General features: G+C 41.4%; 1 protein-coding gene and 1 pseudogene across 1 annotated transcript in view; one reads left to right on the top strand and one right to left on the bottom strand.

The window, feature by feature from the left end:
- The window catches only part of MRPL19 (mitochondrial ribosomal protein L19), a 161,742-nt gene that overhangs the window by 87,057 nt on the left and 60,718 nt on the right, over window positions 1-13,967 (top strand). The gene's annotated exons all lie outside the window — the stretch shown is intronic.
- Window positions 11,247-13,686, bottom strand: LOC141098664 (serine/threonine-protein kinase SBK1-like; annotated as a pseudogene).

Below are 13,967 nucleotides of genomic sequence, written 5' to 3' on the forward strand. Positions count from 1 at the left end.
GATTTTCTCGTGACATATTGTACTTCATGTTAGTGGAAAAATTTCATTCATATAACTTGTTTATTTGCGAAAAAACGGAAAATTGGCAAGTCTTAAATTTTCCAAATTTGAATTTTTATGCTCTTAAATCAGATACAGCACACAACTTAAGTAACCTTTCCCAAATGTTTACTTTACATCAGCACAATTTGGGAACCAACATTTTTTTTTCTGTTAGGAAGTTATAAGGGTTAAAAGTTGACCAGCGATTTCTCATTTTTACAACACTATTTTATTTTTAGGGACCACATCACATTTGAAGTCGCTTTGAGGGGTCTATATGATACCCAAAAGTGACACCATTCTAAAAACTGCACCCCTTAAGGTGCTCAATACCATTTTCAAAAAATTCCTGTGAAGCACCTGAAGGGTTAAACTTCTTGAATGTTTTAAAAAAAAGTTATTTTTAAAAAAATTACTTCAGGTTCAATTTTATTTTAACAAGGGTAACGGGAGAAATTGGACTGCAAAATTTATTGTGCAATTTGTCCTGAGTACGCTGATACCTGATATGTGGGGGGGAACCATTATTTTGGCGCACGGCAGAGCTCAGAAGGGAAGAAGCGCAGATTGACTTTTTCACTGCAAAATTGGCTGGAATTCAGAATGGATGCCATGTCACGTTTGGAGAGCCCCTGATGTACCTAAACAGTGGAAACCCTCCACAAGTGACCCCACTTTGGAAACTATACCCCCCCAAGGAAATATCTAGATTTGTGGTGAGCACTTTGGACCCCCCAGTGCCTCACAGAAGTTTATAATGTAGAGCCATGAAAATAAAAATCATATTTTTTTTCAACAAAAAATGATTTTTAATGAGCTATAATTTTTCCATATGCCAGCCGACAGTCATATGCAGGCTTGATTTTTGCGGGACGAGTTGACGTTTTTATTGGTACCATTTTTGGGTACATAACATTTTTTTGATCACTTTCTATTCCGATTTTTGTGGAGGCAGAATGAACAAAAACCAGCAGTGTGTGTGTGTGTGTTTTTTTTCCTCTGTGCTACGTGTGGTAAAGTTAGTATGGCAGCTTTATTCTTCGGGTCAGTACAATTAGAGATGCCTCATTTATATCTTTGCATTTTTAACACAATATAAACTTTTTATATAAATTTTTGCATCGCTTTATTCTGTGAGCTGTAACTTTATTTTTTCACTGATGCTGTATGGTGGCTTGTTGTTTTGCGGGACAAGATGACTGTTTTAGCGGTACCATGTTTTATTTATATCCGTCTCTTTGATCGTGTGTTGCACTTTTCCAAGCGGTATGATACCGCTTGAAAAAAGTATAATTTGCAACTTTGTGGGTTTTTTATGGCGTTCACTGAAGGGGGTTAACTAGGGTGACATTTTTATATGACCGATCACTGCTGTTTGGTCAGTCAGATTGACTGACCAATCACAGCACTTGGGGTGCAGGGACCGATTGCAAGTGTGCCTGCACCCCTTGCCATGCATGTCAGCTGTCAGACAGCTGTCGGCACTGAACTGTCACTGCGTGCTTGCACGTCATGGCTTTGAACTGCCACCCTCGTGTAGAGTCCGTCATGTTGCTGGAAGTTGCCTCCTGCAATGATGGACTCTGCATGTCAGTGGGCATTAAGGGGTTAAAGGTTTACTCACTATTCTATTCCCAGAATTTGGCACATGGATAAATCCCCACCATGTTTTAGTGAGAAATGTCTAGACGCCACCAACTCGACGTTATATGCGACCTCTTGTCATCCTTTTCTGTTTGCATAACCTTTGTTACTCAATTCAGTCCCCAGTTTGGAGAAATAAAAGATCTTATTAAATATATCCCTATATTATATCAAGACGAAAATATGAGAGATATTCTACAAGGAAACTTGAGATTTACAGCCAGAAAGGTACCCACCCTGGGAGATTCGTCTTCCTCCAGTTTGTCAAGTTGGAAAAATCTAATAAAAATTGGTTGCAGGTTAAAGGTAATTATAGATGTGGACATAACATATGTATATGCTGTAAGATTTCAAAAACTTTCCAATCTCCCGGGGTGCACCATTTATATGAATACACCTAAATAAAATATAGTTTATGGGAGGGGGGAAACTTTTCAAGATGGGGTGGTAGCCATTTGGAAGTCGGCCATTTTGAATCAACTTTTTTTCCAATCGGAAGAGGGTCATGTGACACATGAAACTTATTAAGAATTTCACAAGACAATGGTGTGCTTGGTTTTAACTTAAATTTATTTCTCGAGTTATTAACAAATTTATGACCACTTTTAAAATGTGTTCAAAGTGCTGCCCCTTGTGTTGGATTGTCAATGCAACCCTCTTCTCCCACTCTTGACACACTGATAGCAACACCACAGAAGAAATGCTAGCACAGGCTTCCAGTATCCATTGTTTCAGATGCTGCACATCTCGTATCTTTACAGCATAGACAATTGCCTACAGATGACCCCAAAGGTAAAAGTCTAAGGGTGTCAGATCGGGAGACCTTGGTGGCCATTCAACTGGCCCACGATTACCAATCCACTTTCTAGAAAGCTGTTCATGTAGGAATGCTCGAACCTGACACCCATAATTGATGGTATGGTGTGGTATATGGGGTACAAAGATAGTGATGCCGTTCTTCATCAATGGAAACCTTAATGCCACTGGACATCTGAAATTGCTACTTGATGATGTGTTGCCCTCTTTATGCACTGAAGATGACACGTTCCCTGAGTTTTTCCAGCAAGATGGTGCACCACCACATTATGGGTGTTGGGTCTGAGCATTCCTACAAGGAATCTGACCTCCTTTAGACTAGCGTTTCTTCGGCGGTGCTGCTATTGGTGTGTCAAGAGTGGGAGAAGAGGGTTGCATTGACAATCTAACACAATGAGCAGCACTGTGAACACATTTTTAGTGGTCATAAACTTGTAAATAACTCATGAATAAAGTTACGTTAAAACCAAGCACGCCATTGTTTGTCTTGTGAAATTGTAAACAAGATTATTTTTTCCAATGGGAAGAGGGTCATGTGACATATTAAAGTTGCATCCAAAATGGCAGACTACAAAATGGCCACCATGGTCTCCACCCATCTTAGTCCCCCCCCCCCTCCCATATACTACTGTGTCACAAATAGGAAGTTGATATCACTAACCATTCCCATCTTAGGTGTATCAATATAAATGGCCCACCCTGTAGTGATACTGCTAACAATTATAAAATTAACTTTATTAATTGCAACTGTACACATGTAGTTTAACATGTTTGGTCTGTAAAATACAGTGTGGAGTGTACTTCTAATACACTCAAAGTGAGAGTTAGATGGCATTTATGGGACGCAACCAATAAAAGTGCTAAATGTTCAGCAGCGTCTAGACTCTAGACATTTCTCACTAAACCATGGTGGAGATTTATCTCTGTGCCAAATTATGGGAATAGAAAAAGTGAGTAAACATTTAAGAGGGGGTGATTATCGTAGAAAATTATTGAATAGAGTCCTCGTGGATATATACCTTGAAAACAAGATTTCCTAGTGGTATGAATATTAGACAGGACTTAATGTACCACTATATCTAATTGTGAATTTGTTCTTGTGTTTTTTTGTTGTGTTTATTATTAGCTAAAGAAGTTTTTGTTTTATTTTTTTATTTTTGTGTTTAAGTTATTTTTTTTGTTATCTTGGAGGTCTTTTTGTTTGAAAGAACTCGTATTGTCCTTTTGTTAGTACTGAGTTCTAACCAGTGAACAGGTGTGACCTTACTGATATACTAAGGCCTCTTTCACACATCAGTTTCTTGGCATCAGTCGAAATACGTCATCGCGACGGATCCGTTGAATTGTGAAAAACGCAAGCGACGGATCCGTCAAACTCCATCGCATCCGTTTCTTCCTTTTTTTTTTTTTTTTTTTGACAGATCCACTTTTATAAAACATCAAATGGGAGGCTCCCAAATGTGATTGGCTACTGGAAACCTATATATAGTGTTTTAACACCCAATCTTTGAAGGGTTGTAGAGCAAGTGGCAGAAATGGAAGGAGTTATAGCGAAGATTGTAAACATCTATGCGGATTTTGCTTTTGAGGCAAATTGGTTGACAGTGATCGTTCGGGAAAAGGAGGAAGCAAGACAGCGCATCCTTCGTCTGCAGCGGCAACGTCTCTGGATCCACCCGATCACAGCACAGCGAATAACACGTGGTGGAACGTTTTGGAGAACTAATCAGGAGAAATGACACCTATTGCCGCTTCTCCATATCACCGATGGAGCGTCTGATGGTGATGCTTCGTTAAGCCTTCTTTATTGTTTCTCCTCCTGCAGACTTCTAACTGATGTTGCTGGTAGTTTGTATTAATTGTCTTTGCCTTTTTGAACAGATTCCTTGCAACTGGTGAATCCCTTTCCTCACTACATTATCAATTCAGGCTTGAGAGATCAACAATATCGGGGATAGTAATGGGTCGCCCTCCCAGGGCCGTGGGGTACACGGTACTGGGCCGGTATCAGCGGGATGTGTCACAGCAGCAGCATATTTGTAGTAGTTCCTGAATCCTCCCGATCCACTCAGGGTCTGCATCTCCTTGTTGAACCCCCCTCTTGAAGCGATCCCTGAGTGACCGCCACCTCTTGACAACCCTTTCACCTGTAAAGTGAAAGCACAAATTGGTTAGTATACAACACATTACATCCTGCAATATAAATTGATGAACTGTGAATACTTACACGGTTGATCCCAGGCCTGAGGCCCACCCAGTAGTCCACAACTGTGACACAAACTTACTCCCAGAGTGACGGGTGATGACACTGTCAGCATGGCCTCGGTCCACCATGTTCCACAGCAGCTCCCGCTCTCAGGCCTCGTTGATGAGGAGGTCAACATCCATTCCAACCTCCTCATCGTCTATTCGGGAGCATGCTGAGAAGCCTGTGAAAAAGGGGAAAAAAATAAAACTCACATCCCCATGAACTAAAAAAATGAACCCAAAAAGAAAAGGGTACTTACTCTATGCTGACCACCGTGACGCTCATGTTGACGACCCTGGGAGGTACTTGGAGGACCTCTAGGCTGAGCCCAAGAATGTGAAGACTATAAAAACAAAAATAAAATTGTGCTTAAAGGAGGCATATGTATTGTGTACTGTAATGTCTGTTCTGTGTTGGGTGTAGTGTGATGTCTGTGTGAAACTTACACTCTGCATGCCCGCTCCTGGCATTTCTCCACACCTTCGTCTCCTTTTGGAAGCTTCCTGTGATAACAGAATTAATGCATATAGTGTTACCAAAAATGTTACCATCACAAAAAATAAAAAATAAAAATTTTAATTACCTCAGTTCGCTGACACTGAGGGGGGGCTCCCAGAAGAAGATATTGCCTGTTGTCTTAAAGGATCGGAAAGTATAAAGACAACTGTTAGCTACTATACAAAATCTACTATATAATTCTGTCTATAATGGAAATCCCACCTCACTGATTGGTCGCGGCCTAACTGCCGCTACCAATCAGCAGCAGTTGCTTAGTCGTCATGGCAACACGGCTGCATTGCTTATTGTACAGGCACATTACAGCCGTTAAAGGCATCACTGCTGCGTTGCTCATTACACAGGCACAGTCCTGTACATATTTTGGAGTACAATACAATAGGTAATTGGGTAACAGTGACTGCCGCTCTGGGTGTAACTTGCGTACAATACGTTAGGTGACAGCAGAATAGTGAATGCAGCTCTGGGTGTAACTGGACTACAATACATTAGGTAAGAGCAGAACAGTGACTCCAGCTCTGGGATTAACTGGAGTACAATGCACTATATGGTGGCACGATTCTATCGTATCGATTATTCTAGAGTCTCTGTTAAAATAATAAATGGTTATATACTCGCCTTCCGACGACCCCCAGACTCTGTCCCTCCTCTCACCACGCTCCCGGCATCTTCCGGTCCCAGTAATGCTTATCGAGAAGGGCCGGAGATGACGTCACTCTCGCGAGAGTGCGATGTCATCAGCGGTGTTTCGCGCTAAGCATTACTGGAACCGGAAGATGCCAGAGCGTGGTGAGAGTCCGGAGGCTGTCAGGAGGTGAGTATATCACTAGTTTTTATTTTAACAGACTCTAGAATACCCGATGCGATAGAATCGGGCCACCATCTAGTGTGTATATGTATATATGTAAATAAAATATATTGCTTTCTGGCCTCTATACTTACATCTTGACTCCCACTGCTACCCTGGCTTGGGTCCTGGCTTTTGAGCCATAAAATCTTTTAGTATCTGCAAGTATAAAGACGCTTACATAGTAACATAGTTTTGAAGGCTGAAGGAAGACCTTATGTCCATGTAGTTCATCCTATTTTTAGTGCAGCTGTTCTGCATTGTTGATCCTGGGGAAGGCAAAAAACCCACAGAGTAGAAGCCAATTTTCTCCATAGGGAAAAAAATTCCTTCCCCTAAGCTGGGTCAACCATCTACCTATAATCTGTTATTCGTAACCTTCTATGCTGTTACTCACAAGAAAAGCATCCATTCCTTTCTTAAATTAATAGTGAGTTGGCCAATGTAAACTTTTACAATCAATCATTTTTGTTAGCTCTAAAACTGATGACCTAGGTGATACCAAAATGTTCTTCACTCTCCAAACTTAAGGTTTGTCATCTGGAAATCTGCACAGATGCGTTACCAGAGAAAATTTAGTAAAAGGAACCTAACAGCTAATACAGCCAGTGTCTGGTGTGTGCTGCTCATGATTGTGTGATCTCAGGTGTTTGTCTTTTTACAAACATGCTTTAAAATCCACTTTTGACCCAGCCAAACTGTATGCCAAGGTGTTGGCAGGAAGATGCACAGTAGGGTGACTGCAAAAAAATCGATGTCGGAATTTTGTCCGTCTGGACCCCACAAAACTATTCCCCTTTCCAGATATTGAGAGAGCCAAAATTTGAGCGACACGGGTTAACGTCGTTTGATCGAGCTCAAAGTTTGAAAAAATCCAAATTGAGGTATTTTAAGATTTAGGTATTTTGCATAGTCTGTTAGACTATAAAGAATGTGACAACAACATTGCAGAAATAGCCCTGACACAATTTTCGAACCATTTGTGGTATTTGAATGCAGAGTTGGTGGGATTATCGTTTTTTGATCCCACCATTAGACAATGAAAAGTTGTTAATGGCTAATAAATTGCTCAGTAGCACAGATGAACCATCAGAGCACGCTAGGGTTGTAAATCCAAAAGTTAGGAAAGAAAAATTAAGAGGTAGGAAGTAACCGACTTTAACGACCTTCTGACAAAAGATGAAGAACAAAAGCAATATGTCCTGCAAGTTGTAAGCAAATGCCGAGCATTATATTCTGACGTTTCAAAAACTACTTTAACAAAAGCTCTAGAATAGATTAGATAACCATGTAAAATTATCAACTCATGTAGGTTAGCGTGCTCTGATGGTTCATCTGTGCTACTGAGCAATTTATTAGCCATTAACAACTTTTCATTGTCTGTAATGGTGGGATCAAAAAACGATAATCCCACCAACTCTGCATTCAAATACCACAAATGGTTCGAAAATTTGGTCAGGGCTATTTCTGCAATGTTGTTGTCACATTCTTTATAGTCTAACAGACTATGCAAAATACCTAAATCTTAAAATAACTCAATTTGGATTTTTTCAAACTTTGAGCGACGAGCGGCACGGGTTAAAGTCGTTTGATCGAGCTCAAATTTTGGCTCTCTCAATATCTGGAAAGGGGAATCGTTTTGTGGGGTCCAGACGAACAAGATTGACATTTTTTTTCCCCCCCCCATATGAGATCCGGTCACCCTAATGCACAGCCCAGCTTGTTCCCAAGGCTTTTAGGGTAGTTGGAGAGGAAGGTCCCTGGTTGCTTCTTCCTACTGGCTGCTAGTGAGTGCTTATATATGCATAAAAGGATAGACCTGTCAATCCAGGTGATATGCCACCATTGACCTTCCTCTGACTACTCTAAAAGCCTTGGGAACAAGCTGGGCTGTTATCACCTGGATTGACAGGTCTTTCCTTTTATGCATAGGCAGTCACTAGCAGCCAGTAGGAAGAAGCCACCAGGGACCTGCCTCTCCAAGGTACAAATGCAGCTCTGTCCACGGCAGCTTTAAAACTCTGAAAAATGTATGCATGGCTGGGATCATACATCCATGGGCAACATGTGAGGCATTGGCTGTATCAGCCATCAGGATAACATTAAATTTGCCTTTCACTGAGCCAGTGCTTTACCGCACAAGTGATCCATAAATCTGGTCAACCGTAACGCACAACACTTTACCATCACTTCTGGAATTGCTACCTGGAAAAGGAGATGAAAATATTAGACCAATTTTATAACCAAGATGGATATTCACTCTAAACTTGGTAATTGGGGGATCGGTATCCTAAATCTGGTCCACAAACTACAGCTATATTGTCCTCCCCAAACCACTAATCCTGGCCCACAAAAAAGTCATGCAAGGAGGAGGATATCAACCACTATGCTAGGAGAAGGAAATATCTCCAACTAAATAACCCTGATCCGGACCAGATTTCTCTTAAAGCAAAATATTCAACATTTTTAATTTGTTTTATAATTGGTAAATATTCTGAAATGCTTACACCAGGTTTTGAGGATATAAAATGATCATGCAAGAGGCACATCCTAGGTGAGAGTTTAATAGTCATCAGCCTAAATTAAGGTGAGGAGTATAATAATGGCTCTGTGGCTTTACAGAAAGATGGACACTCCTGGATCAAAGAAGAAATAATCAAGAGTTTTCGTTCATCGGTTTTAGGGAGAAGTTTTCACTGGATTCAATTGAAAAATACTAATTAATGCAAATAGAAACGCTAGTCTGAAAATGAGCCTGATCCTACATAATGGTCTGTAAAGTGTAACCGTCACTCTTCATGCGAACTATTGATTTAGAAAATATTTAAAATATATCTTACCATAATAATCTGCTGCTTAATCTACCAGAATTTATAATCCAAATTATCTATTGTGAAGTAAATCTGTAATGGGAAAGTGTCTTCACTGAACACAGACACTCCACAGCCTTGTTTGCGATGAATGCAATTCGGAGTCCATTTTGGTGGAGTCGGTATAAAGTGGTCTGACTCAAAATATTTAATTTGGTTCAGTATTTCAATGCAAAATGTGCTGGACATCTTTTCTTAAGAATTTGGGGAAAGTTATGAAATGTCCTATAAATGTCTATTCTATTCCTGATCTGCAGCAGCAAAAAAGGCAACTGGAATTCTGGGATGTATTAACAGAAGCATACAGTCTAGATCACGTGAAGTCATTATCCACCTCTACTCTTTGGTCAGACATCATCTGGAATATTGTGTCCAGTTTTGGGCAACACATTTTAAAAAAGAAATCAACAAAATGGAGCAAGTTCAGAGAAGAGCGACCCGAATGGTGACCGGTCTGCAAACCATGTCCTATTTGGGAATGTTTAGCTTGCAAAAGAAGACTGAGAGGAGACTTAATAGCTGTCTACAAATATCTAAAGGGCTGTCACATTGTAGAAGGATCATCTTTATTCTCACTTGCACAAGGAAAGACTAGAAGCAATGGGATGAAACTGAATGGGAGGAGACAGATTAGATATTTTGAAAACTTTTAGAAAGCATTATCAGTGAATGGAACAGGCCGCCAGAAGAGGTGGCAAGTTCTGTCCATGAAAGTCTTCAAACAGAGGCTGGACAGACACATGTTTGGAATGATTAAGTGAATCCTGCTTTGAGCAGGGGGTTGGACCAGATGACCCAGGAGGTAATTTCCAACGCGATTCTATGATCTAATGATATCTGCTTTTAGTTGGGATTTGAATCTGTACTTGCTCAGTAAAGATCCTCCTGGAGAGAGAAAATAGACACTGATAAATACCTGTAACCCTGCACCCATCTCAAGAACTGCCAGTGAGAACAGGATTAAGGGTCCCGTTACACGTATCAATGTCCCAGCGGTCCCACCAATGATCCGACGTGGATGGCATCACTGGGACATAGTTACCTTATCGCTGGTGAGCTGTCACATAGACCCACCAGCGATCCGGACCAGTGAGCAAGCTGGTATCCAATGTAAACAGCGGGTATCTAAGAGCACCGCGGCTCTTAGTTACCCGCTGTTTACATTGGAATCCAGCATCGCTGATCGCTGGTCTCTCGCTGCCACATGCAGTGATGTGCGCTGGCCAGCGGGAGACCAACAATCAAAAAACGGCCCAGGACGTTCGAGTGCGATCAGCGGTACCCGACAGGGGGGCCGGTCGCTGATTACATGTCACACACAGCAATATCACTGGCGAGATTGCTGTGGCATCACAAAATCAGCGATCTCGCTGTGTGTGACGGTGCCTTAAGGCAAGTACTTCTCTAGCCTTACAATAGTTAGTATCACCTCCATTAGATCCTCCTGCATAAATGCCTTGAAATCTGATCTAATTATTTTAAGCAGTTCTTGAGATGAGTGCAGCAGGCATTCCTCATCAGTGCCTTTCTCCTCCCAATGTACTGGCTCAGTAGTAAGGCTCCTCCTTCAAAGTACCACACAGATTCAGCTCCGCTAAAAGCGGAGATCCTTAGATCAGGAATAGAACAGACCATTTATAGGACACTTCATAACTTTCCCAAATCCACATGCACATTCTGCATTGAAGAACTGTACCCAAATTATTATATATTTTAGGACTCTGACCTTTTTAGACAAACTCCACCAAAATGGAGTCCAACTCCACAGCCTGGGTTGCTATCAATAAAATATCCTAAGTAATGGAAAAGTCTGTCTTCAGTGAATACAATCACTGCTAGTAGGATGTTATGGGGCTGTAATGGTGTTATGAAGTCAGATGGCAGCATATCTGTGGCTTAACTTTGCTACAAGGCTCCTTTTCCAAAAAAGATTTAATTATCTGTCTTTATCCTGCATAAAATGAATATATAATTATGTAAATGCCTGTCGTTAAATCTTTTTCTGACCAGGCTCACCTACCTCTTGATTTGATCAAGGAGAACTAGATCAGTTGTCCCTTGGCCAATCTTATGGCTTAGATAATGTCCTCGATCTCCTGGGCTTGGAAAGCCACTTCCATTGCCGCATGGTAACTGGTGAGTCCGGCGCTTGGATCAGAGAGAAATTCATATTCTTTTAAAACCTATTAGGGTGCAGCCTAAGTTTTCCTCTGGAGTAATAGTGAAAGTTAAAAATGTGAGGGGGGGAAAAAAAATGCATAAGTAAAAATCTTTCTTATCTAGTAGATCAATACATGGCAAGAGGACCCTAAACCCATTATAAATCCAATGGTAATGTATTTGAGGTATAGTGTTACTAATTTCATCAAAAAACAACCCCTGACTTCTTAGATTCTGATTCTAGAAACTAAATGGCGCTTTTATTGGTTAAACTTTTGGTTCAGTTTGAGAACATCTACACTGATCTTTCAATTCAGAAGACAACACAAATTCATAGTAAGCATCATGCAAGATTGTGAGCTGGACACTCGGTGTGCGCTAATACTATGTTCGAGTCCCCGTGGCTGCAGGTCTGCGTCTATTCAACAGCCACAACACATGCAGGGATAGTATTTGAGCACACTGAGGTCACTGTTGGCACACAAACTCTGATAACTTCTTATCCAAGCACACTCGCTCATCACTACTCACCACATCTTTACCTTACAAGAGCTAAACAGTCTCCCCTTCAGATCCCAGATCATGGTTGGCATCTTCTGACAAAACCAGCAGTGTCACTGGATGTAAAAATTGCTTCCTCTGAGGCATCGCCTATGATGATGCACTCTGTCCCCTCGGTTCTCCACAACAATGTAGTCCTCTTCTCCTTCAATGACTATATATTCCGTCTGAAAATTTTCCATTTCATCGTTGTCCACCACAATCTCAAGGGAATGTTCAGGTACGTGGTCTTCTCCCCATGGCAAGTCAAGGTAGTTGAGGACTATGTTTACTGGACTCCTGGTGGTGGAGTCCTCGGTGAACAGGGCGTGAAACAATTCTTGAGCACTGGCAGAAAATTTTGCCCAGTGCCCTGGAGGGGAAATGAAGCTTTGAAGTTGTTGCCAGTGGATAAAGTCTTGGTAGAGAGGATCGTCTTCTCCTGCTCGTTTCCATGGAAAATATCCAGTAAACGCGACGAACAGTAGTACGCCAAAGGCCCAGGTGTCGATGGTGGGGTTTAGGACTAGAGCTTCATTACCTCGCAATTGACAAAGCTCTGGGGACATGAAGGGAATCAAGGGTGACATGGATGGTACCAGGGTACCGATAGCTTGTGTTAAACCGAAATCACTCAGTTTAACATGGAAGCAGTCTTTGTCCATGAGTAGTTAATTGTCTGGTTTGATGTCTCTATGCACCAGTGCTTGATCGTGCATATATTCTAGTGCTTTGGTTAACTGTAGCGCACACCGCTTCAACATCACCTCTGGAATTCCAACCTGGAAAAGTAAGGGAAACAATTGAATCTCTGCACACTAAAATCATACCTATATTTATTTATTTTTTTTTGTTTTTAAGTACCACTTGTTATCTCCCATGCTATCCTTTAATTTCACCACCAGATAGATATGTTCCCTGTGTGTAGTATAATGCTTATTGGGGCAGTGAAGAGGGAGGGACAGGTAGTCTCAATACAAGCAGATAATCCAGTCGAGTTTGCTGGCGTATAGCTGGTGGGTGTTGATCCTGCTAGTGCACACAGCAAATGAAGGAAGTGTTTCTGGCACACAGACAAGGTAAAATAAAAGTTTATTTGAACGTGGCTAAAATAAGATGACAACCAGCCTCATCTCTGAGGCGGCAGTGCGCCCTTATGCACTCAACGCGTCTTTTCGGAGTTGTATTTTCGCAATGTTCAGATAAACCTTTTGATTTTTACCTGGTTGGTGTGCCAGAAACCTTTCATTCCTCCATTTTATTATCTAATTGTTGGCCATGTTCTATGGTTTCTGGCACCACTGGCCCCTCACCTTTTCCATCTTGTGACTACAGATCTCTCAAACAGAGTTGGCGATCATTATTACAGTTGAGCGAATGTTGTTTGGGTCCCTGCTTATTCGGCTAGCTATAGTGCTTACAGAATAAGCTGCAAAGAGAACCCGGATACATGCAGCGCGCTGGCTGATTAGTGCTGCAGCTGAATGTGTCACTGTCACAATACATGCATGGAGAGCCTGTGTGTTGTCTAACCATTAGCACTGACTTTTAATGTACGTCCGAGAACCTCGTTCTCAATCTCCTAGACTTGCGTTGAGAAGTGACTTCTGTTTCTCAAAACACTGAAGCGATCTGGAATGTGACAACCTTGGGGACACGGTGCATTAGAGGATCAGAATGGCACTTGGAAAAGCAGAAGATGGGGACTGGTAAGTATCTTAATACACAAATGTGTTACTGAGCGCTATATGGTGGTGATATAAAGAATAACCCTACCAGTACTTAAATGTAGGATACAATTTTCCAGTCTGACTTTATATTAGTGGCTTTGTGTAGACTACAAATGTGCCAAAAGAGGCAAGTAAGGAGTTTTTGCAGGGACTAGTGAGCCACAGGTTGGAGAACATTATACCTAGTACACATCAGATTTAAAAAAAAAAGTAAATAACGGTGGTAAAAAAAATACAGTAGATACAACTTTGGATGTGTGTTTTTTTTTTTTTTTTTTTTCTCTTAAAGAGGCATTGTTTCCTCCAAAAATGTGGAGGGAAATGGGGGGGGGGGGGGGGTGCATCTTATAGTCCAGCCATGCCTGTTGTGGCTGTAGATGGGGAGAAGGGGGAGCGGTGGGTCACAGGAGGCAGGAGCTGGCTGCTGCAGTAATTCCTGTTCACACAACTAAAGAGAAATATTCACTGCTTTCCTTGCCCATGGGAGTGGAGCAGTCAATATTCATTTACAAGCAGGCACAGTATCAGAATCTGCCGCTATGAAAGAGAATGTG

The sequence above is a fragment of the Dendrobates tinctorius genome, unplaced genomic scaffold (genome assembly GCF_039654945.1).
Source record: "Dendrobates tinctorius isolate UK_male_01 unplaced genomic scaffold, ASM3965494v1 ptg000093l, whole genome shotgun sequence".
NCBI classification, from domain to species: domain Eukaryota; kingdom Metazoa; phylum Chordata; class Amphibia; order Anura; family Dendrobatidae; genus Dendrobates; species Dendrobates tinctorius.